Raw genomic sequence first — 26,219 nt, 5'->3', positions numbered from 1 at the left:
CTCACCTCTCTTTTACTAGTGCTTTCATTGACCATAACTATATGCTAAGATGCTGGACCCAAGTTTATTAGTCCATGAGATATCAATGTTTTTCTATCCCAAAGGTCTTTATTACCAGTTCCCATTATTTCCACCCATAATGGCAGAGAAGAAGAGTCTTGTTCTAACTATAGCCTACACCAGGTAGAAAATTTTCCACTATTCTGACCTCCACTCAAAGTTGGCACTATAAGTGACCCAATAAATTGGCTAAAGCAGCATACTCAAATATATTAAACTCTCGGTTACCCCACAACCCTGCAACTTGATCATGACACAGTTAGTCTAAGACTGGGCTCCTAATTCCTGCTTTGGCAAAAGCTATAGGAGGAGTAAACTATTTATGTGAATGTGTTAGAGAATGTAAAATATATTCACATAAAGGCAACTCATTGTAGATATGATAAACTAGGGAATGGGTACACCTCTGCTGCTGACCCTAGCTCCTTCCTTTTATTCATTCATGGCGCAAGAATAGCCCGATGATGTCAGAGTGAAGACTGACACTTTTAAAACTGTGGGAAAGGACTTCCCTGGTGGCACAGTGGTTAAGAATCCACCATGCCAATGCAGGGGACATGGATTTGAGCCCTGGTCCAGGAAGATCCCACATGCCATGGAGCAACTAAGCCCGTGTGCCACAACCACTGAGCCTGAGCTCTAGAGCTCCTGAGCCACACCTACTGAGCCTGCATGCCACAACTACTGAAGCCTGCATTCCTAGAGTCAATGCTCAGCAAGAAAGCCACTGCAATGAGAAGCCCACTCACTGCAAAAAAGAGTAACCCCCACCTGCCACAACTAGAGAAAGACCAAGCACAGCAATGAAGACCCAATGCAGCCAAAAATTAATTAATTAATTAATTAAAATAAGACTGTGGGAAATATTGAATAAGGTTTAGGAGGGTTAAGTACAGGTTACCTATACTTTAGTCAAACAGGACATAACTTAAAACTAATAACGAGTACGAGCAAACAAGATTGGTGTCTCTGATAGTCTTCATGTCTCTCCTCCTGAGTACAGGACTGAGAAATATTAGACATAAAGAATTCAGGGAGGTAGGAAGGAAGGGGTAAGGGAGGAAAGATGAGAGTAAGGAAAGAATAAAGAAGGAAGACAGAGAAGAAAGGAAATAAGAGAGAAAAGAAGGAAGGAAGGAAGGAGGGAAGAAGGAGAGAAGGAAAGAAGAAAGATACAGAGAGAAGGAGATTAAAAAGTGCACTCTTAACTTTAATCAACTCTATCCAGATGAAGTAAGATGTCGCAACTACTGCTAAACTTGGGGCCATCATAACCTTCATGATTATTTATTGTTGTGCAACAAACTATCCCCAAACTTAATAGTTTAAAATAAAAACCATTTTATTATATCTTTAGGGGGTCATTTTGCTCACCAGAAAATAACATAATCATGATTTTAGAATTTTTAAATTTCAACCCCACATATCACATTCAGGCAGATTTTATGTACCAACCATGGTCTTGTTAGCAGTGGTAGAAACAGACAGTTGTTTTATTTCTATTGACCATTGTTATATTTTGACAACTGTAAATTAAATTCCTTAGTTAGAAACAACGTTGTGTAGGATACAATTATTGTAAAGAATGCATTGAGTAAGTTCACAGGTGGCAATTTTGGAAGAAGTGTTTTGGGCTGAGAAGACCAATCTATAATCAGAATTAATGTCTATAATGAGGACAAGTCACTGTTCCGTCTACAATCAAAGGAATCTAATGTAATTAGCCTGCTTAGAGGTGTTTGGTTATACCTCTGGGACACAACTTTATATCAGAGATAACCTAGTACATAGAGTGTCTTTCCCTGAACTAGAAAGGGGTGCTGTTTTCTTCAAGATTTTCAATCGTTTACTTACATCTGATAGAAAATTGCCATAATACATAAATTATTGGGTTGGCCAAAAAGTACCTTAAGTTTTTAAGTAAAAATAAAAGACACATTTTTCATTTTCACCAAGAACTTTATTGAACAACGTATTCAGCCTTTTGTTCCACTACCTTCTGACATTTTTCAGGCAACTTCATAATTCCATCTTCACAAAACTTTTTATATTTTTGAGCAAAGATCCATTCCGGGTGCATTTTACAGTCTTCCAGGGAATTGAAATTTTTTCCAGTAAGAGAATTTTGTAAAGACCAAAATAGATGGAAATCTGAAGGTTCAATGTCTGGTGAACACGACAGATGAATCAGAACTTCCCAGACAAGCTGTAACAGTTTTCGCCTGGTCATCAAAGAAACATGCCGTCTTGCGTTATCCTGATGGAAGATGGTGCATTTTCTGTTAACTAATTCTGGACGCTTTTCATTGAGTGCTGTTTTCAGTTGGTCTAATTGGGAGCAGTACTTCTTAGAATTAATCATTTGGGTTTCTGGAAGGAGCTTATAAGAGAGAACTCCCTTTCAATCCCACCATATACACATCACCTTCTTTGGATGAAGACTGGTCTTTGGAGTGGTTGATGGTAGTTCATTTCACTTGCCCGATGATCTCTTCCATTCCACATTATTGTACAGTATCCACTTTTCATTGCCCACTATAATTTGTTTTAAAAATGGAACGTTTTGGGCTTCCCTGGTGGCGCAGTGATTGGGAGTCCGCCTGCCGATGCAGGGGACGTGGGTTCGTGCCCCGGTCCGGGAGGATCCCACATGCCGTGGAGCGGCTGGGCCCGTGGGCCATGGCCGCTGAGCCTGCCCGTCCGGAGCCTGTGCTCCGCAACGGGAGAGGCCACAACAGTGAGAGGCCCGCATACTGCAAAAAAAAAAAAAAAAAAAAAAAAAAAAAAAAGGAACGTTTTCATTATGTTTAAGTAGAGAATCTCATGTGGAAATATGGTCAAGAAGGTTTTTTTCACTTAACTTATGTGGAACCCAAACATCGAAGCAATGAACATAACCAAGCTGGTGCAAATGATTTGCTACACTGGATTTGGATATTTTGAGTATGTCGACTATCTCCTGAGTGGTATAATGTTGATTATTCTCAGTTAATGTCTCAATTTGATCACTATCAACTTCAACTGGTCTACACGACCATGGAGCATTGTCTAACGAGAAATCTCCAGCACAAAACTTGACAAACCACTTTTAAAACTTTTGATCAGTCGCAGTACCTTCTCCATACACTGCACATACAATCTAAAACTATTGTTTCAAATGAAGTTAAAGACAACTAAGTGCTCCTAGAGCCATCTTATGGAAAAACTTGAATGAAACTTTTGGCCAACCCAATAATATATTGTATATATATATATATATATATATATATATATATATATATATATATATATAAAATGCATATACTAGGTGGTATGGTATACCTAACACTAAACAACTTTACGTGTGGACCTGACTGTAATAGCTATATGAATTATCTTTCTCTTTTATGTATATATCTATAAATATTAATTACTATTTTTCCCTCTTACTTTTTCCTCCTATTTAATAATAATCTAGGTTATTTTCATAGTGGTTAAATTATAATTTTTTCTTCATATTATAAAATAATAGTGTAGGCTACCTAGAGGAATATTGATTATTACTTAGAGATGGATCTCTCCCACTGATAAAAGATTGCATCTATATTACATAATTATTCATTTTAAGCAAAAGAAATTTTTATTACTATTATTTCTCTTTTGACGTTTAAATAGAAAAATGTGCATGGATTCTGAGATGCCAAAGAGGTATAACGTAGCAATTATTGTGATATTCTTTTCCACATAGCTTTTAGGATGCCTTCCAGTACCACAGAGACTTAGTTTGAAAGCTATGTTTCCTGAACACTTTTGTAGCTAGAGTTCTACATGCAAATTGGGCTTTTACTGACTAGATGCCCTTACACAAAATATGGAATACAAAATTAATGCAGAGGTTATTTTCCTATTTCTTTTTTCAAGTTTTTGGCTTGCTAGGCAAGATTTTGGAGAACATTTTACTCTGTATCACTGTTACAGTGTCCATTGTCCATCTTTCATTTCAATCCTAATGGTAGACATATCAGCTTCTTATTTTTACTTTTCCATCCTTATATAGCTGCAATGGTTAAAGAGTTCTTAAATCAGTAGCTCTTGTGTTGGCTTGATAGGTGGTACATTACTTGATGAATAATTGTGTCTAGCACAATTCATTTGTGGAGTGCCTGCCTAGATCTTGCTCCTCTATCCCTTTCAACAATATTGTAAATACACTATATTTTGCAACTAAATATATTCTAACTTACAATAATTAAAATTTATTACATTTATTTTTCTGAATTCAGAACTGTTACAGAAGGTGATATCAAAAGTCAATTGGGGGGGGAGCGAGAAGATGGCGGAAGAGTAAGACGCGGGGATCACTCTTCCTCCTCACAGATACATCAGAAATACATCTACACGTGGAACTTCTCCTATAGAACACCCACCGAACGCTGGCAGAAGACCTCAGACCTCAGACCTCAGGCAAGAAACCCCCCCACGTACCTTGTTAGGGCAAAAGAAAAAAGAATAAACAGAGACAAAAGAATAGGGACGGGACCTGCACCAGTGGGAGGGAGCCGAGAGGGAGGAAAGGTTCCCGCACACTAGAAGCCCCTTCGCGGGCGGAGACTGCGGGTGGCGGAGTGGGAAGCTTCAGAGCCGCTGAGGAGACCACAGCCAACAGGGTGCGGAGGGCAAAGCGGAGAGACTCCCGCACGGAGGATCGGTGCCGATCAGCACTCACCAGCCCGAGAGGCTTGTCTGCTCATCCGCCGTGGCGGGCGGGGCTGGGAACTGAGCCTCGGGCGGATCCCAGGGAAAGGTCTGGAGTTGGCAGAGCGAAAACAGCCTGAAGGGGTTAGCGCACCACGGCGGGCCGGGAGGGAGTTCGGGAGAAGTCTGGAGCTGCCGAAGAGGCAAGAGACCTTTTCTTCCCTCTTTACCTCCTGCTGCGCGAGGAGAGGGGTTTAAGCGCGCCGCTTAAAGGAGCTCCAGAAACGGGCGCGGAGCTGCCGAAGAGACAAGAGACTTTTTCTTGCCTCTTCGCTTCCTGGGGCGCGAGGAAAGGGAATTAAGGGCACCACATAAAGGAGCCCCAGAAATGGGCGTGAGCTGCGGCTGTCGGCGCGGACAACAGAGACGGGTGTGGGGCGCTACGGTTGCTGCTGCCGCCACCAAGAGGCCTGTGTGCGAGCGCAGGTCACTCTCCACACCGCCCCTCCCGGGAGCCTGTGCAGCCCGCCAGCGCCGGGGTCCCGGGATCCTGGGACTGCTTCCCCGGGAAAACGCGCGGCGTGCCTCGGGCCGGTGCAGCGTCACGCCGGCCTCTGCCGCCGCGGACTCGCCCCACATCCGTGCCCCCCCACCCACCGCCTGAGTGAGCCAGAGCCCCCGAATCAACTGCTCCGTTAACGCTGCTCCTTTGACCCCGCCCTCTCTAAGCGAAGGGCAGACGCCATCGGACGACCTGCACACAGAGGCGGGGCCAGGTCCAGGGCTGAGCCCCAGGAGCTGTGCGAACAAAGAGAGGGGGTGGTCCCTCCCAGCAGCCTCAGAATCAGCAGGTTAAAGCTCCACAGTCAGCTTGAAGTGCCCTGCATCTGTGGAAAACCTGAATAGACAGCGAAATATCCCAGGTTGAGGAAGTGGACTTTGGGAGCAAGATATACTATTATTTTCCCCTTTTTTTCTTTTTGTGAATGTGTATGTGGGTGCTGCTGTGTGAGATTTTGTCTGTGTAGCTTTGTTTTCACCATTTGTCCTGGGGTTAGACCGACCATTTTTTTTTTTTCTTTAATAGAAATTTTTCTTCTTAATAATTATTTTGTTATTTTAATAACTGTATTTTACCCTACTTTATTTTGTCTTCTCCCCTTTCTTTCTTCCTTTCTTCCCTCCTTTTCCTATTTCCCTCCTTCCTTCCTTCCTCCCTTCCTTCCTTCCTCCCTTCCTTCCTTTATTCCCTCCTTCCTTCCTCCCTTCCTTTCTTTACTCCCTCCTTCCTTCCTCCCTTCCTTTCTTCCTCCCTCCCTTCCTTCCTTTATTCCCTCCTTCCTTCCTCCCTTCCTTTCTTCCTCCCTCCCTTCCTTCCTTTATTCCCTCCTTCCTTCCTCCCTTCCTTTCTTCCTCCCTCCCTTCCTTTCTTTATTTCCTCCTTCCTTCCTCCCTTCCTTCCTTCCTCCCTCCCTTCCTTTCTTCCTTCCTTCCCTCCCTTCCTCCTTTCTTCCTTCCTTTCTTGACTTTCTACTTTTTTCTCCCTTTTGTTTTGAGCCGTGTGGATTAAAGGCTCTTGGCACTCCAGCCAGGTGTCAAGGCTGTGTCTCTGAGGTGGGAGAACTAACCTCAGGACACTGGTCCACAAGAGACCTCTCAGCTCCACGTAATATCAAATGGCGAAAATCTCCCAGAGATATCCATCTCAACACCAAGACCCAGATTCACTCAAGGACCAGCAACGAACAGTGCTGGACACCCTATCCCCAACAAAGAGCGAGACAGGTCTACAGCCCCATCCATTAGCAGAGAGGCGGCCTAGAATCACAGTAAGGCTACCGACATCCCCATACACGCCCCCAGACTTGGACCTACCCACCAGGGAGACGGGATCCAGCCTCATCCACCAGAACAGGGGAACTGGTCCCCCCAACCAGGAAACCTGCTCAACCCACTGAACCAACCTCAGCCACTGGGGACAGCCACCAAAAACAGAGAGAAATTCGAACCTGCAGCCTACAAAAGGGCGACCCCAAACACAGTAGGATAAGCAAAATGAGAAGACAGAAAAACACACAGCAGATGAAGGAACAAGATAAAAACACACCAGACCTAACAGATGAAGAGGTAATAGCCAATATACCTGAAAGAGAATTTAGAATAATGATGGTGAAGATGATGCAAAATCTTGGAAATACAATAGACAAATTGCAAGAAACAGTTAACAAGGACCTAGAAGAAATAAAGAGGAAGCAAGTAACGATGAGCAACACAATAAATGAAATGAAAAATACTCTAGACAGGATCAGTAGCAGAATAACTGAGGCAGAAGGATGGATAAGTGACCTGGAAGATAAAATAGTGGAAATAACTACTGCAGAGCAGAAGAAAGAAAAAAGAATGAAAAGAACTGAGGACAGTCTCAGAGATCTCTGGGACAACATTAAACGCACCAACATTCGAATCATAGGGGTCCCAGAAGAAGAAGAGAAAAAGAAAGGGACTGAGAAAATATTTGAAGAGATTATAGTTGAAAACTTCCCTAATATAGGAAAGGAAATAGTCAACCAAATCCAGGAAGCACAGAGAGTCCCATACAGGATAAACCCAAAGAGAAACACGCCAAGACACATAATAATCAAACTGTCAAAAATTAAATTCAAAGAAAACATATTAAAAGCAGCAAGGGAAAAACAACAAATAACACACAAGGGAATCCCCATAAGGTTAACATCTGATCTTTCAGCAGAAACTCTACAAGCCAGAGGGGAGTGGCAGGACATATTTAAAGTGATGAAGGAAAAAAACCTACAACCAAGATTACTCTACCCAGCAAGGATCTCATTCAGATTTGATGGAGAAATTAAAACCTTTACAGACAAGCAAAAGCTGAGAGAGTTCAGCACCACCAAACCAGCTTTACAACAAATGCTAAAGGAACTTCTCTAGGCAAGAAACACAAGAGAAGGAAAAGACCTACAAGAACAACCCGAAAAAATTAACTAAATGGTAAGAGGAACGCACATATCAATAATTACCTTAAATGTAAATGGATTAAATGCTTCCACCAAAAGACACAGACTGGCTGAATGGATACAAAAACAGGACCCAAATATATGCTGTCTACAAGAGACCCACTTCAGACCTAGGGACACTTACAGACTGAAAGTGAGGATGGAAAAAGATATTCCATGCAAATGGAAATCAGAAGAAAGCTGGAGTAGCAATTCTCATATCAGACAAAATAGACTTTAAAATAAAAACTATTACAAGAGACAAAGAAGGACACTACATAATGATCAAGGGATCGATCCATGAAGAAGATATAACAATTGTAAATATTTATGCACCCAACATAGGAGCACCTTAATACATAAGGCAAATACTAACAGCCATAAAAGGGGAAATCGACAGTAACACAATCATAGTAGGGGACTTTAACACCCCACTTTCACCAATGGGCAGATCATCCAAAATGAAAATAAATAAAGAAACACAAGCTTTAAATGATACATTATACAAGATGGATTTACTTGATATTTATAGGACATTCCATCCAAAAACAACAGAATACACATTTTTCTCAAGTGCCCATGGAACATTCTCCAGGATAGATCATATCTTGGCAAATTTAAGAAAATTGAAATCGTATCAAGTATCTTTTCTGACCACAACGCTATGAGACTAGATATCAATTACAGGAAAAGATCTGTAAAAAATACAAGCACATGGAGGCTAAACAATACACTACTTAATAACGAAGTGATCACTGAAGAAATCAAAGAGGAAATCAAAAAGTACTTAGAAACAAATGACAATGGAGACACGACGACCCAAAACCTATGGGATACAGCAAAAGCAGTTCTAAGAGGGAAGTTTATAGCAATACAATCATACCTTAAGAAACAGGAAGCAACTCGAATAAACAACTTAACTTTGCACCTAAAGCAATTAGAGAAAGAAGAACAAAAAAACCCCAAATTTAGCAGAAGGAAAGAAATCATAAATATCAGATCAGAAATAAATGAAAAAGAAGTGAAAGAAACAATAGCAAAGATCAATAAAATTAAAAGCTGGTTCTTTGAGAAGATAAATAAAATTGATAAACCATTAGCCAGACTCATCAAGAAAAAAAGGGAGAAGACTCAAATCAATAGAATTAGAAATGAAAAAGGAGATGTAACAACTGACTCTGCAGAAATACAAAAGATTATTAGAGATTACTACAAGCAACTCTATGGCAATAAAATAGACAACCTGGAAGAAATGGACAAATTCTTAGAAATGCACAACCTGCCAAGACTGAACCAGGAAGAAACAGAAAACATGAACAGACCAATCACAAGCACTGAAATTGAAACTGTGATTAAAAATCTTCCAACAAACAAAAGCCCAGGACCAGATGGCTTCACAGGCGAATTCTATCAAACATTTAGAGAAGAGCTAACACCTATCCTTCTGAAACTCTTCCAAAAGATAGCAGAGGTAGGAACACTCCCAAACTCATTCTACGAGGCCACCATCACCCTGATACCAAAACCAGACAAAGACGTCACAAAGAAAGAAAACTATAGGCCAATATCACTGATGAACATGGATGCAAAAATCCTCAACAAAATACTAGCAAACAGAATCCAACAGCACATTAAAAGGATCATACACCATGATCAAGTGGGGTTTATTCCAGGAATGCAAGGATTCTTCAATATACGCAAATCAATCAACGTGATACACCATATCAACAAACTGAAGGAGAAAAACCATATGATCATCTCAATAGATGCAGAGAAAGCTTTTGACAAAATTCAACACCCATTTATGATAAAAACCCTGCAGAAAGTAGGCATAGAGGGAACTTTCCTCAATATAATAAAGGCAATATATGACAAACCCACAGCCAGCATTGTTCTCAATGGTTAAAAACTGAAACCATTTCCACTAAGATCAGGAACAAGACAAGGTTGCCCACTCTCACCACTCTTATTCAACATAGTTTTGGAAGTTCTAGCCCCATCAATTAGAAAAAATAAAGAAATAAAAGGAATCCAAATAGGAAAAGAAGAAGTAAAGCTGTCACTGTTTGCAGATGACATGATACTATATATACAGAATACTAAGGATGCTACCAGAAAACTACTAGAACTAATCAATGAATTTGGTAAAGTAGCAGGATACAAAGTTAATGCACAGAAATCTCTGGCATTCTTATACACTAATGATGAAAAATCTGAGAATGAAATTAAGAAAACACTCCCATTTACCATTGCAACACAAAGAATAAAATATCTAGGTATAAACCTACCTAAGGAGACAAAAGACTTGTATGCAGAAAACTATAAGACACTGATGAAAGAAATTAAAGATGATACAAATAGGTGGAGAAATATACCATGTTCTTGGATTGGAAGAATCAACATAGTGAAAATGACTGTATTACCCAAAGCAATATACAGATTCAATGCAATCCATATCAAATTGCCACTGGCATTTTTTACAGAACTAGAACAAAGAATTTCACAGTTTGTATGGAAACACAAAAGACCCTGAATAGCCAAAGCAATCTTGAGAACGAAAAATGGAGCTGGAGGAATCAGGCTCCCTGACTTCAGACTATACTACAAGGCCACAGTAATCAAGACAGTATGGTCCTGGCACAAAAACAGAAATATAGATCAATGGAACAGGATAGAAAGCCCAGAGATAAACCCACACACATATGGTCACCTTATCTTTGATAAAGGAGGGAAGGAAACACAGTGAAGAAAAGACAGCCTCTTCAATAAGTGGTGCTGGGAAAACTGGACAGCTACCTGTAGAAGTATGAAATTAGAACACTCCCTAACACCATACACAAAAATAAACTCAAAATGGGTTAAAGACCTAAATGTAAGGCCAGACACTATCAAACTCTTAGAGGAAAGCATAGGCAGAACACTCTATGACATCAATCACAGCAAGATCCTTTTTGACCCATCTCCTAGAGAAATGGAAATAAAAACAAAAATAAACAAATGGGATCTAATGAAACTTAAAAGCTTTTGCACAGCAAAGGATACCATAAACAAAACCAAAAGACAACCCTCAGAATGGGAGAAAATATTTGCAAATGAAGCAACTGACAAAGGATTAATATCCAAAATTTATAAGCAACTCATGCAGCTCAATAACAAAAAAACAAACAGCCCAATCCAAAAATGGGCAGAAGAACTAAATAGACATTTCTCCAAAGAAGATAAACAGATAGCCAACAAACACATGAAAGAATGCTCAACATCATTAATCATTAGAGAAATGCAAATCAAAACTACAATGAGATATCATCTCACACCGGCCAGATTGGCCATCATCAAAAACTCTAGAAACAATAAATGCTGGAGAGGGTGTGGAGAAAAGGGAGCACTCTTGCACTGCTGGTGGGAATGTAAAATGATACAGCCACTATGGAGAACAGTATGGAGGTTCCTTAAAAAACTACAAATAGAACTACCATACGACCCAGCAATCCCACTACTGGGCATATACCCTGAGAAAACCATAATTCAAAAAGAGTCATGTACCAAAATGTTTATTGCAGCTCTATTTACGATAGCCAGGACATGGAAGCAACCTAAGTGTCCATCAGCAGATGAATGGATAAAGAAGATGTAGCACATATATACAATGGAATATTACTCAGCCATAAAAAGAAATGAAACTGAGTTATTTGTAATGAGGTGGATAGACCTGGAATCTGTCATACAGAGTGAAGTAAGTCAGAAGGAGAAAAACAAATACCGTATGCTAACACTTATATATGGAATCTAAAAAAAAAAATGTCATGAAGAGATTAGTGGTAGGAGGGAATAAAACACAGACCTACTAGAGCATGGACTTGAGGATATGGGGAGGGGGAAGGGTAAGCTGTGACGATGTGAGAGAGTGGCAGGGACATATACACACTACCAAATGTAAATTAGATAGCTAGTGGGAAGCTACAGCATAGCACAGGGAGTTCACCTCTGTACTTAGTGACCACCTAGAGGGGTGGGATAGGGAGGGTGGGAGGGAGGGTGACAAAAGAGGGAAGAGTTATGGGAACATATGTATATGTATAACTGATTCACTTTGTTGTAAAAGAGAAACTAACGCACTATTGTAAAACAGTTATACTCAAATAAAGATGTTAAAAAAATAAAAAAATAAAAACAAAATAAAATAAAATAAAAAAAAAGAAATTGGAAAGAAAAAAAAAAAGAGTAGATTTTGATGAACAATATCATGCAAATCAAATGTTAAATTATTGGTTTGTTATCCAGAATAATTATATATTAATTCATTTTGAAAACTATAATTGCAAAGTAAAACAGAAATTTCTATCAACTCATTAGCTAATACATGTCTTTCTGATTGGGAATCCAAATTAAGGTGAGAAGCTTTTAAGTCAGTAAATATTTATCAAATAAAATTGAGGTTTTTATTTCTCTCAAAAAAAAAAAAAAAAAGTCAATTGGAACTTCCCTTGCAGTGCAGTGGTTAAGAATCTGCCTACCAATTCAGGGGACTCGAGTTCAAGCCCTGGTCCAGGAAGATCCCACATGTTGTGGAGCAACTAAGCCTGTGTGCCACAACTACTGAAACCACGTGCCTAGAGACTGTGCTCCACAACAAGAGAAGCCACAGCAATGAGAAGCCCGTGCACCGCAACAGAGAGCAGCCCCTGCTTGCCATAACTAGAGAAAGCCCATGTGCAGCAATGAAGACCCAATGCAGCCAAAAATAAATTTATTTTTTTAAAGTGAGTTAAAATATATGACCTTGACAAGATTTGCATGGCAGAAGGCGAAGGACCTTAGTTATTTGTTGGCCTGTGGTAAAATATTTTATGAAACTTTGTGTTATTCTCAATGGCTACCCCTGTTACTAAGAGGCTGAGTGCTAGTAGAACTATCTTGTAAACCTCAAAATGTAACTGTGTGTTGGCTGCTGTTTTTGACTTTTACCAAGTTATGTAAGAGACAGGTTAACTAAGGCTCATTGTGAACAGGTGACTGTGAAGAAGCAGCCTTAGATATAAGACTGAAAGAATTTTCTAGCAGTCTCTGTATTAACCTGCCAGACAATAGGAGACAGCCCAAAGCCATATATCCAATATTAGATGTCATCATCCCACCAAAGCCTGTAATTTTAGATGTCCTCACGTTTGCCAACATTAAGAGAGTGGAAAGGGCTCAGCACAAAGGCATTGATACTAGACAAAGCAGGATTCAGTGCTTTGTCTAGACAAAGTTTTTCATGTGTTCACTTGCCCTTAGAATTGACTGAATGAAAATAGATGCAAAGCCAAATAGGGACTTACATTGCCAAAGAAACCACAAGTCTGGCCTGAGAAGCACAGTGCTGGTTTCCTTTCTAAGGCAAACCCTGGGCTCCAAACCTGCACCAGATGGAAGCTGCTGGGAAAGCTGTGCAGTCTGACTTCTCACGTGCACACATAACAGACTCTGCAAGGAGACTTTTCTCAGTGAGCAGAACCAGAGTCTATAACACAACACAACATGAGTCAACCCAGAACACACTGGTTTCTCCATAAATAACTTGCTCCACTGCCAAGGCAGGCACTTTTCAAAATAATTCCTGCCCAGAAATATTATACGACTCCTATGAACTGGGACTTCTGGAAGGTTTTCATTCTTTTGTCTTCTTTAATGAAAATGTTTCTACTCTGTTCATACAGCATTTATTGCATACTGGCTGCAAGATGTTAAGATATTTTTTCATTAGATTGTAGGTCACCAGACCACAGATACTTATATCCAAACTGATGAAGAGGTCTACATAACACTTAGAAATCTTAGACCTGGGCATGGATGTGATCATTATCAGATTTGAGCTGCTTCATTTTGGCAAGAATTCAATTAGTGTTGTAGATAACAACTAAAGTATTCATATATATTTGGTGACAGAGGCAAGTCTAGTCATTGATATGACATGTTCAATATCCCTTTTCTATTAAGCAAAAGCACCTCTGAGTTTTAGGTAGACATATGGTCACCAAGCTAGGTGAGACACACTTTCTCCTATTGAAGCTAGAAATGTCGATGTGATAAAACCTTGACAACGAGGATGTGAACCATGTTTTGATAATCTTTTAACATTATTGTGAGAATTTAAGTGACAGAGAAAAAATTAGACTTTCACTCCTATCCTTCATCAATGCTATACCAATACTTCATTGTATTTACTCTTAATTCATAACATCCTTAAAATATTTTGTTAAATGACCTCTCCTTTAATTTTGCAGTTATAATAATTTTGCAGTTATAAAAACGTACTTGAGAGAATAGTGACTGACAGGCAGAAGAAAAGAGTAAAACTTAAGGGAAACCCAATAGATAAGAGAATGTTGGAGAGATTTTATTTTCATTCATCACAGATGGGAGAAATTAGAAGAGGCAAAACTCTTCAGAGAGCATTCTTACAGACTATAAAAGCTGGAGACCTGCTCATTAAAGACCTACATTTTGAAATCAAACATCTGCCTTATATTTATGTTTCATTTGTACAAATATAATCCAGCTAATTAGTTATATCTTTCTAGAAAACTCATATATTCCATTCTTTGTTCCTATTAATAGATGGAAGGGTAGAGGACTTTTTATGACAGTATTATTTTGGGGACATGAAGTACACAACTTTAAAATTGGACAGTCCCTGCAAAAAACAAATACAGTTTCATTCTTTTCAAAATCTTACCTTTGCAAAAATGGGAAAGAAGAAATCATTTTTAATATCCTTTTAAAGGTGTTTTGAATTTAGAGTAAATACAATGAAGTATTGCCACAGCTATGATGAAGAAAAGGCATGAAATTATAGGCATACTTCTGTCACTTAACAAATTCCCATAATAGTGTCAAATCTAAATTTTGTGTGAAAGTGACTTTTATTTATGGCAGAAATTCTGCACACCATTAACTGTTTTGTGTATATGTATAAGCTGCTAAAAGTAATTTGTGGCAAAAGCCACAGTGTTAATAAATTTCCATATCTTAAAAGACTTCATGCTGGCAAATTTGTGGAGCCATTTAAAACATTTCAACCTAAAGACAGTTTTATCTCCTCCTTGTTTTCTCTTTTTCTTTCTATTTCCAAGCTTAGAATATTTACCATTTTGCTTCTTTACAACTCAGCCTTTATTTCTACAGATAGTCTAATGAATGCATAAGTACCATAATAAGTATGAAAAGTAAAAATGAAGAAGGTACTCTTTCTGAAACCAGGCAAGTGAGCATGGCAATTGTACTAAATCTACATTTTCTGTAATATTTCAGCAACTCAGAAATTTCCTGACTAGAATATTTCTTAGAATATACTCTGATATGCATAGAATAATATACATTCTAAAGGTTATGAAATAACAAGGTTTGTTTGCATAGTAATTAGATGCTCAGTGTATGCACATATTTGTCTATTAAGTATGTGCAAAGAAACCTGTTATTAGAAACAAATTTTCAAGGAAACTTTGCAAATGTTTCTAATGCTTGGGCATAATAAGAATGTATATACTTTTTACACATTACCAAAACAATATATACAAATGTAAAGAAAACAAAATTGCATAATATCAAAATAAAAAACAAGTTTCTGAAACCATTCCCCAACTCCCAGCACACTTTCTGAAGGAAAACTCTTTGTAGTATTCACTTCTTTAAGTGATTGTTCTGTAAATATATGTTATATGCATTTATATCTGTTTCTTCATACACGTTTTTGATTGTCTTTCTCTCTCTTAGAATTAAATTTTCCTTCACTTATGCTTATCTTACTAGCACTCACTTTCTATATTCATCTAATCAATTGTTAGTTTAAATTAGTATGTTTCTAGATTGCCTGGATTCAAATCCTAAGTGAAATTCTCCCTCAAAATATATACATACACATTTTAGAAAACGTTTATTTTGAGGAAATTACATAACTTTTCTGTCCCTTGGTTTTCTAATCTGTAAAGTCAAGACAACTACCCATGTTGGAGAACTTATAAGGACTATGTTAGAGAATGTATGTAAATTAATTAGAACAGTTACATCAAGTATAAAATAACTTCTTAAATTATCAAAGTATAGTAATTTAATATTTCTTTCTATAGGCATAATTAGATTCCCCATGCTTTGCAAATTGACCATCAAAATGGAAAATCTTTGAATACATTATATTTACAACATTATGGCTATGCTAAACATTGTTGAATACATAACTCAGATTGAGGGATAGACTTACATTATCTTTGTCATGGCTACGTTACCTTCATTTTTGCATCGTTCAAGGGAAATTATCTAAAATGTTAATTTTAAATAAATTATTCTTTATTTCATTTATTATCAAAATCATGTCCCATTTTGTTTCATTAAAATGTTGTTTGCTTGATATTATTAATATTCATTTTTGTTTTTGCTTACACAATGAACAAATACCTTTATTTTATCAATATCTTTCTAACATACTATAATATAATTTCTGGAGGCCTGTACCCTCCTGCTCCACTCTGCTCCAGTTGTTTCTAGGATTCCGTTAGAACTAAATCCTGGGAATTTACTTCATTTCACTTAAGTTGTACATGAGGATTTTATTTATGTATGTATCATATGTTCTTAATTTTCTTGGTTTTCTTCATATTATTTATTTGCCTTCACAATTGATTCCTATTTCAGTGTTAAATTAAAAGTTCCAATCATTTTCTGTTAAAATGTTGGGGCTTTTCTATATTTTGTTATAGAAAACTGTAGATAATCTAATGTTCATTTTCAGATTGTTATATACCTTCTTCCTCAAATATTTAAAGATTATAATTTTATTCTTATAATTTTGTAATTTCCACAAGAGTATGCTTTTCTGTGGGCCTTTTAAATGTAAACAGTTGTAGGGCCTTAACTATACTTACACCCCTACTTCCCTATCGATACTTTTGAGCTTTAAGCTTTTTCGGCTGGCAATAAGATACTGGAATGTCCCCCCTGGGCAGAGACCGTTCCGAGCAAACAAGTATGGCGGGGGATGAGACCTCGAGCAAACCAGTATGGCGGGTGATAAGAATGATTAAGCCAGAGTTTAAAGGTCGCCCTAGCCAACCATAACTCATGTGACTCAACCTCCGACCACAAAAACACGAAAATGTAAAGTAGGCATCCGACAGCTAACCAATCAAGGAACTAGAGCCAAGACCCCACTCCGGTAAATGTAGAGTAGGCATCCGACAGCCAACCAATCAAGGAACTAGAGCCAAGTCCCCACTCCGGTCCGGAACAAAACAAACCAATGAGAAAAAAAAACCCTTGATATATCCACACTTTGCATAATGAAAAATGAAAGCTATAAAATGTATGTGATTCCGCTTGGGCGGGGTTCCTCTTCGGCCTCCTGCGTGAGGACCAAGGAACCCCGGTGCACCGGCTCCTAATAAACCTCTTGCGTGTTGCAGCGACTCTCGACTCTTGGCGGTTCTTGGGCGAGCTGGGATTCTTCGGAGACCGTTCAGGTCTAACACAGTTTGACATTCAATTGGTTATTTCTATTTGAACACTTATGCTAATTTGCAAAGCTAGAATGTCATTTTTTTTTTTTTAATTCTTATTGGAGTATAGTTGATTTACACTATTGTGTTAGTTTCTCCTGTGCAGCAAAGTGAATCAGTTATACATATACATATATCCACTCTTTTTTAGATTTTTTTCCCATATAGGTCATTACAAACTATTGAGTAGAGTTCCCTGTGCTATACATTAGATTTTCATTAGTTAGCTATTTTAAATATAGTAGTGTGTATATGTCAACACAAAACTCCTAATTTATCCCTCCCCACCTTCCCCCCCTGGTAACCATAAGATTGTTTTCTACATTTGTGACTCTATTTCTGTTTTGTAAATAAGTTCATTTGTACAATTTTTTTAGATTCCACATATAAGCAATATCATATAATATTTATCCTTCTCTGTCTGACTTACATCACTCAATATGACAATCTCTAGGTCCACCGAATTTGCTGTAAATGGCATTATTTTGTTCTTTCATATGGCTGAGTAATATTCCATTGTATATATGTACCACATCTCCTTTATTCATTCTTCTCTTGATGGACATTTAGGTTGCTTCCAAGTACTGGCTATTGTAAATAGTGCTGCAATGAATATTGGGGTGGATTTAACTTTTTGAAGTATAGTTTCTCAGGGAAAATGCCCAGTGGTGGGATTTCTGGATCATATAGTAGTTCTATTTTTACTTTTATAAGGAACCTCCATACCATTCTCCATAGTGGCTGTATCAATTTACATTCCAACCAACAGTGTAAAAGCGTTCCTTTCTCTTTACATTCTCTCCAGCATTTACTGCTTGTAGATTTTTTGATGATGGTCAGTCTTACTGGTATGAGGTGAAACCTCATTGTAGTTTGATTTACATTTCTCTAATAATTAGTGATGTAGGAGGTTTTCATGTGCTTTTTGGCCATCTGTATGTCTTCTTTGGAGAAATGTCTATTTAGACCTTCCATCCATTTTCTGATTGGGTTGTTTTTTTTTTTTTAATTGAGTTGCATGTGCTGTTTGTATATGTTGGAGATGAATTCCTTGTCAGTCACTTCATTTGCAAATATTTTCTCCCATTCTGTGGGTTGTCTTTTTGTTTTGTTTATGATTTCCTGTACTGTGCAAAAGGTTTTAAGTTTAATTAGGTCCCATTTGTTTATTTTTGTTACTATTTTATTACTCTAGCAGGTGGATTCAAAAAGATCTTCCTTTGATAAATGTCAGAGAGTGTTCTGCCTATGTTTTCCTCTAAGAGTTTTACAGTATCCAGCCTTACATTTAGGTCTTTTATCCATTTTCAGTTTATTTTTCTGTATGGTATTAGAGAATGTTCTAATTTCATTCTTTTACATGTAGTCGTCCAGTTTTCCCAGCACCACTTATTCAAGAGACTGTCTTTTCTCCATTGTATGTCCTTGCCCCCTTTGTCATAGATTAGTTGACCATAGGTGTGTGGGTTTATCTCTGGACTTTCTGTTCTGTTTCATTGATCTATATTTCTTGTTTGAGCCAGTACAATTCTGTTTAGATTACTGTAGCTTTGCAGTATAGTCTGAAGTCAGGGAGCTTGATTCCTCAAGCTCCAGTCTTATTTCTCAAGATTGCTTTGGCTATTCAGGGTCTTTTGTGTCTCCATACAAATTTAAGATTTTTTGTTCTAGTTCTGTAAAAAATGTCACTGGTAATTTGATAGGGATTTCTTTGAATCTGTAGATTGCTTTGGATAGTAATAGTCATTTTGGTAATAATGATTCTTCCAGTTCAAGAACATGGCATATCTCTCCATCTGTCTGTGTCATCTTTCATTTCTTTAACCAGTAACATCATTTTCTGAGTATAGGTCTTTTGTCTCTTTAGGTACGTTTATTCCTAGCTGGGTTTTTTTCCCTTTTAATGTGATGGTAAATGGGATTGTTTCTTAATTTCTCTTTCTGATTTTTGTTGTTAGTGTATAGGAATGCAAGAGATTTTTGTGTATTGATTTTGTTTCCTGCAACTTTACCAAATTCATTCATGAGCACTAGTAGTATTCTGGTAGAATCTTTAGGATTTTCTAAGAATAGTATCATGTCATATGCAAACAGTGAAAGTGTTACTTTTTCTTTTCCAATTTAGATTTATTTACTTTTTTCTTCTCTGACTGCCATGTCTAAGACTCCCAAAATATGTTGAAAAAATGTGATGAGAGTGGACTTTCTTGGCTTGTTCCTGATCTTAGGGGGAATGCTTTCAGCTTATCACCATTGAGAATGATGCTTGCTGTGGGGTTGTCGTATATGTCCCTTATTATGTCTAGGTAGATTCCCTCCGTGCCCACTACCTGTAAAGTTTTTACCATGAATTGGTGTTGAATTTTGTCAAAAGCTTTTTTTGCATTTATTGAGATGATCATATTTTTTAAAACTTTTATTTTATGTTGGAATATAGTCAGATAACAATGTGTTAGTTTCAGGTGTACAGCAATGTGATTCAGTTATACATATATATGTATCTATTCTTTTTCAAATTCTTTTCCCATTTAGGTTATTACAAAATATTGAGCAGAGTTCCCTGTGCTACATTGTAGGTCCTTGTTGGTTTTCTATTTTAAAAATAGCAGTTGTTGTTGGAAAATATGCTTGATATTGATTTCAATTTTCTTAAATTCACCGAGGTTCACTCTGTGGTCCAACATGTGTACCACATGAAAAGAATGTGTATTCTGCTGCTTTTGGATGGAATGCTCTATAAATATCCATTAAGTCCCTCTGGTCTAATGTGTCATTTCCTATTGATATTCTGTCTGGATGATCTGTCCATTGGTGAAAGTGGGGTATTAAAGTCCCCCACTATTGTGTTACTGTCAATTTCTCCTTTTATAGCAGTTAGTATTTGCCTTATATATTGAGGTGCTCCTATTTTGGGTGCATAAATATTTACAATTGTTATGACTTCTTCTTGTATTGATCCCTTGATCATTATGTAGTGCCTTTCTTTGTCTCTTATAACTTTTATTTTAAAGTCTATTTTGTCAGATATGAGTATTGCTACCCCAGCTTTCTTTTGATTTCCATTTGCATGGAATCCTTTTTACCATACCCTTACTTTCAGTCTGTATGTGTCCCTAAGTCAGAAGACAGCAAATATAGGGGTAGACAGCAAATATAGAGGTCTTGTTTTTGTATCCATTCATCCAGTCCATGTCTTTTGGTTGGAGCGAGAAGATCATATGGTTTTTATTCTTAAGTTTGTTAATGTGGTTTATCATATTGATTAATTTGCATATATTGAAGAATCCTTTCATCCCTGTGATAAATCCCACTAGATCATGATGTATGATCCTTTTCATGTGTTGGTGGATTCGGTTTGCTAGTGTTTTCTTGAGGAATTTTGTGTCTGTGTTCATTAGTTATATCAGCCTATAATTTTCTTTTTTTATGGTATCTTTGGTTTTGGTATCAGGGTGATGGTGGTGGCCTCATAGAATGAGTTTGGGAGTGTTCCTCCCTCTGCTATATTTTGGAAGAGTTTCAGAAGGATAGATGTTAACTCTTCTCTAAATGTTTGATAGAATTCACCTGGAAGTCATCTGGTCCTGGATTTTTGTTTGTCTGAATTTTTTAAATCACACTTTTAATTTCAGTACTTTTGATTGATCTGTTCATAGTTTCTATTTCTTTCTGGTTCAGTCATGGAAGGTTGTACCTTTCTAAGAATTTTTCCATTCCTTCTAGATTGTCCATTTTATTAGCATATAGTTGTTTGTAGTATTCTCTTATGATCTTTTTTATTTCTGTGGTGTCCATTGTAACTTCTCCTTTTTCATTTCTAATTTTATTGATTTAAGCCCTCTCTTTTTATTTATTTATTTTTTGATGAGTTTGGCTAAAAATATATCAATTTTGTTTATCTTTTCAAAGAACCAGCTTCTACTTTCATTGATCTATGCTATTGATTTCATCATCTCTATTTCATTTATTTCTGCTCAGATCTTTATTGTTTCTTTCTTTCTACTAACTTTGGGTTTTGTTTGTTCTTCTTTCTCTAGTTGCTTTAGGTGTAAGATTAGGTTGTTTATTTGATATTTTTCTTGTTTCCTGAGGTACGTTTGTATTGGTATAAACCTCCTTCTTAGAACTGCTTTTGCTGCATTCCATAGGTTTTGATCATCACATTGTCATTTATCTCTAGGTATTTTTTGATTTCCTCTTTGATTTTTTTCAGTGATCCATTGGTTTTTTTAGTTTATTCTCCATGTGTTTATGATTTTTGCAGGTTTTTTTTTTCCTATCAGTTATTTCTAATCTCCTTATGTTGTGGTCAGAAAAGATGTTTGATATGATCTCAACTTTCTTAAATTTATTGAGGTTTATTTTGTGGCCCAAGATGTGATGTATCCTGGAAAATATTCCATGTACACTTAAGAAGAAAGTGTATTCTATTGCTTTTGGATGGAATGCTGTATAAATATTGGTTAAGTCCATTTTGTCTAATGTGTTATTTAAAGCCTATGTTTCCTTATTGATTTTCTGTTTGGATGATCTGTCCATTGGTGTAAGTGGGGTGTTAAAGTCCCCCATTATTATTGTATTACTGTCTATTTCTCCTTTTATGGCTGTTCACATTTGGCTTATATATTGGGTGCTCCTATGTTGAGTCCATATATATTTATAATTTTTATATCTTCTTGGATTGATCCTTTGATCATTATGTAGTGTCCTTCCTTGTCTCTTGTAACAGTCTTTATTTTAAAGTCTATTTTTGGTCAGTTCCCTCAGCCTCCACTGCTGCTGCCCCTCTGCCAGCACTCGGTGCCACCTCAGGCTGGTTGTCCTCTGCTGGAGGGAGCAAGGTGGTGGGCAGCTGGGAGGTTGGTTGATGGCGGTGGTGGGGACAGAGGCAGAGCAGCCAGTGGTCCTGAGTGCTCGGTGGTGGTGGCATCTCACCTCCATGGGACCTACCCATGGTTCTCATGTGCTCTAAGGTGGACAGCAGACTGTGCATTTATCAGAACATTTTCATTGCTGCACTGAGGGCACACACATCTTCAGTGGGACTTGGAATTCCTGGAGAATTGCCTTTGTGAAAAGCTGGCATAATTTCTTTAAATTCCATCTCTGAGTTTCCCATTTTGTTCTTTCAAAAAGATATAAAGAAACCACAAATAACTTTAATAATGAAATTTGACTGCCATTTCTTGGATGAAGGTTTTACTACCAAGGACATTCTAGACCAAAAAATTAATGAAATTCCTTTTTCTGACGATAAGGATGCCTTCTATGTTGTAGGCCTGGGAGACATTGTAAAGAAACATCTGAGATCATTTAAAACTCTTAATTGAGTCACCTCTTTTATGCAGTCAAATGCAATGATAGCAGAACAATAGTGAAGACCATACCTGCCATTGGGAAAGGATTTGACTGTACCAGAAGACTGAAATCCAGTTGGTGCAGAGTCTTAGGGTGCCTCCAGAGAGGTTTATCTATGCAAATCCTTGTAAACAAGCATCTCAGATTAAATATGCTGCCAATAATGGGGTCCAGATGATACCTTTTGATAGTGAAGTCGAGTTGGTGAAAGTTGCCAGGGCACATCCAAAGGCCAAGTTGTTTTTTTCAGATTGCCACTGATGATTCCAAAGAAGTCTGTCACCTCAGTGTCAAATTTTGTGCCACACTCCAAACCAGCAGGCTTGTTTTGGAATGGGCAAAAGAGCTAGATATTGATGTCACTGGTGTCAGCTACCATGTGGGACATCATTGTACTGATCCAGAGACCTTCATGCAGACCATCTCTGATGCCCACTGTGCCTTTGACATGGGAGCTGAGGTTGGTTTCAACATATTTCTGCTTGATATTGGTGGTGGCTTTCCTGGGTCTGAGGATGTAAATCTTAGATTTGAAGAGATCACCAGTGTAATCAACCCAGTGTTGTGCAAGTATTTTCCATCAGATTCTGGAGTGAGAATCATAGCTGAGCCAGGAAGATACTGAGTTGCCTCAGTTTTCACTCTAGCAGTTAATATCATTGCCAAAAACGTATCTTAAAGGAACAGACAGACTCTGATGATGAAGATGAGTCGAGTGAACAGACATTTATTTATTATGTGAATGATGGAGTATATGGATCATTCAACTGCATCCTCTATGATCATGAACATGTGAAGCCTCTTCTGCAGAAGAGACCCAAACCAGATGAGAAGTATTATTCATTCAACATCTGGGGACCGACATGTGATGGCCTGGATCACATTGTTGAGCACTGTAACTTACTTGAGATGCATCTGGGTGATTGGATGCTGTTTGAAAACATAGGTGTTTACACTGTCACTGCTGCTTCTACTTTCAATGGATTCCAGAGACTGACCATCTACTATGTGATGTCAGGGCCAACATGGCAACTGATGCAGAAAATCCAGAACCATGAATTGCCCCCCTGGAGTAGAGGAACCGGATATTCACACTCTGCCTATGTCCTGTGCTTGGGAGAATGGAATGAAATGACACACAGAAGCCTGTGCTTCAGCTTGTACTAGTGTGTGGATACCATTCTTGTAGCTGTTAACTGTGAGTTTAGCTTGATTTAAGGGTTTGGGGGGGACCATTTAACTTAACTACTGCTAGTTTTGAGATGTCTATGTGAGTAGTGTTGGCACAGATGCAACAATGTGGAAGACTAGGTGATGGGATCACACAACTGTGTTCCTATGGAAACTATTTGAATATTTGTTTTATATAGATATTTATTCACTTTTCAAACATGCTACTAAATCATGCCTTTCAACTGCTGAGCAAGCATTTGTATCTTTTGCATTAGCAGAATGGACCAGAAGCTTAGTGTTGTGACCTGTTTTAAAATAAATAAATAATTTTGAAATAATTTTTTTTAAAAGGTCTATTTTGTTTGATATGAGTATTGCTACTCCAGTTTTCCTTTGGTTTACATTTGCATGGAACACCTTTTCTCATCCTCTCACTTTCAGTCTGTATGTGTCCCTAGATCTGAAGTAGGTCTCTTGTAGACAACATTTATATGAGTCTTGTTTTTGTATCCATTCATCCAGTCTATGCATTTTGGTTAAAATATTTAATCCATTTGCATTTAAGGTAATTATCAATATGTAAGTTCCTACTGACAGTTTCTTAATTGTCTTGGATTTGTTTTTGCGGTATTTTTTTCTTCCCTTCCTCTTTTGTTCTCTTCTTTGTGATCTGATAACTATCTTTCTTGCTGTGTTTGGGTTACTTGTGTGTGTGTGTGTGTGTGTGTGTGTGTGTGTGTGTGTGTGTTTCTATTGTGGTTTTTTGATTTGCTGTTCCCATGAGGTTTTGATATAGCAGTCTATATGTGTAAAGGTTGTTTTAAGTTGCATGCCTCTTCCCCACCTAGAGAAGTTCCTTTAACATTTGCTGTAAAGCTGTTTTGGTGGTGCTGAATTCTTTCAGCTTTTTCTTGTCTGTAAAGCTTTTGATTTCTGTGTCAAATCTGAGCAAGAGCCTTGCCTGGTAAAGTATTCTTGGTTGTAGGTTTTTCCCTTTCATCTCTTTACATATATTACGTCACTACCTTCTGTCCCACAGAATTTCTGCAGAAAAATCAGCTGATAATCTTATGGGGATTCCCTTGTATGTTATTTGTTGCTTTTCCCTGTTGCTGTTAATATTTTTACCTTTGTCTTTAATTTTTGTAGTTTGATTAATATGTGTCTCAGTGTGTTCCACCTTTGGTTCATCCTGCACGGGTCTCTCTGTGTTTCCTGGACTTGAGTGAGGGTTTTCTTTTCATGTTAGGGAAGTTTTGGTTAATATCTTCAAATATTTTCTTAGGCTCTTTTTCTTTCTCTTTTCCTTCTGGGACTCCTATATGCAAATGTTGGTGTGCTTAACATTGTCCCAGATGTTTCTGAGACTGTCCTTATTTCTTTTCATTCTTTTCTCTTTATTCTGTACTGTGGCAGTGATTTCCATTACTCTGTCTTTCAGCTCACTTATTAATTTTTCTGCCTCAGTTATTCTGCTATTGATTCCTTCTAGTGTATTTTTCATTTCAGTTATTGTATTGTTCACCTCTGTTTGTTTCTTATTAAACTCTCCTAGCTCCTTATTAAACATTTCTTGTATTATCTTCATCTGGGCCTCCATTCTTTTTCTGAGATTTTAGATCATCTTTACTATTATTACTCTGAATTATTTTTCAGGTATATTGCCTATCTCCTCTTCATTTAGTTGTTCTTGTAGGTTTTAATTTGTTCCTTGGTTTGCATCATATTTGTCTGCTGTCTCATTTTGTCTAACTTTCTGTGTTTGTGGTCTCCTTTCTACAGGCTGCAGGATCATAGTATCTCTTACTTCTGGTGTCTGCCCCCTGGTGGCTGAGTTTTTGTCTTGGGCCTTATACTGGTTTCCTGGTGTGAGGGCCTGGTTCCTGTCCTCTGGTAAGTGCAGCTGTGTCTTGTCCCTCTGGTGGGCACAGCCATGTCAAGTAGTGTGTTTTGAGATAGCTGTGAGCTCAGGATGACTTTAGGCAGCCTGTTTTCTGATGCATTGGGCTGTGTTCCTTCCTTGCTGGTTGTTTGGTCTGAGGCATTCCAGCTATGGAGCCTGTAGGCTGCTGGGTGGGGCTGCACCTGGGTGCCAAAATGTGGACCTCCAGAAGTTCTCACTCTGATCAATATTTTCTGGGGCCTCCAATATCAGTGTCTTTGCCCTACACTGAGCTACAGCCAACCCCCACCTCTCCAGTAGACCCTCCAAGGCACCTAGTTAGATCTAGTCCCACTTCCTGTAGAGGTATTTCTTTGTGCTGTGTTGCAGTGCAATTGAGGTCTTGTGTACACCCTCCAAGAGTAGTGTCTATGTTTCCCCAGCCTTGTGGAGCTCCTGCATTTAGGTCCTACTGGCCTTCAAAGCCAAATGCTCTTGGAGTTCTTCCTCCCAATGCCTGACACTCAG

General features: G+C 38.0%; 1 pseudogene; it reads left to right on the top strand.

Annotated features, from left to right (window-relative positions):
- The first annotated feature begins 4,372 nt into the window (after positions 1 to 4,372).
- On the top strand, positions 4,373 to 23,825 carry LOC131743222 (ornithine decarboxylase pseudogene; annotated as a pseudogene).
- Positions 23,826 to 26,219: the final 2,394 nt, after the last annotated feature.

This window comes from Kogia breviceps, chromosome 16 (assembly GCF_026419965.1).
Source record: "Kogia breviceps isolate mKogBre1 chromosome 16, mKogBre1 haplotype 1, whole genome shotgun sequence".
In the NCBI taxonomy this organism is placed as follows: domain Eukaryota; kingdom Metazoa; phylum Chordata; class Mammalia; order Artiodactyla; family Physeteridae; genus Kogia; species Kogia breviceps.
The sequence above is the reverse complement of the archived record's forward strand: the minus strand, read 5'-3'. Positions and strand labels throughout refer to the sequence as shown.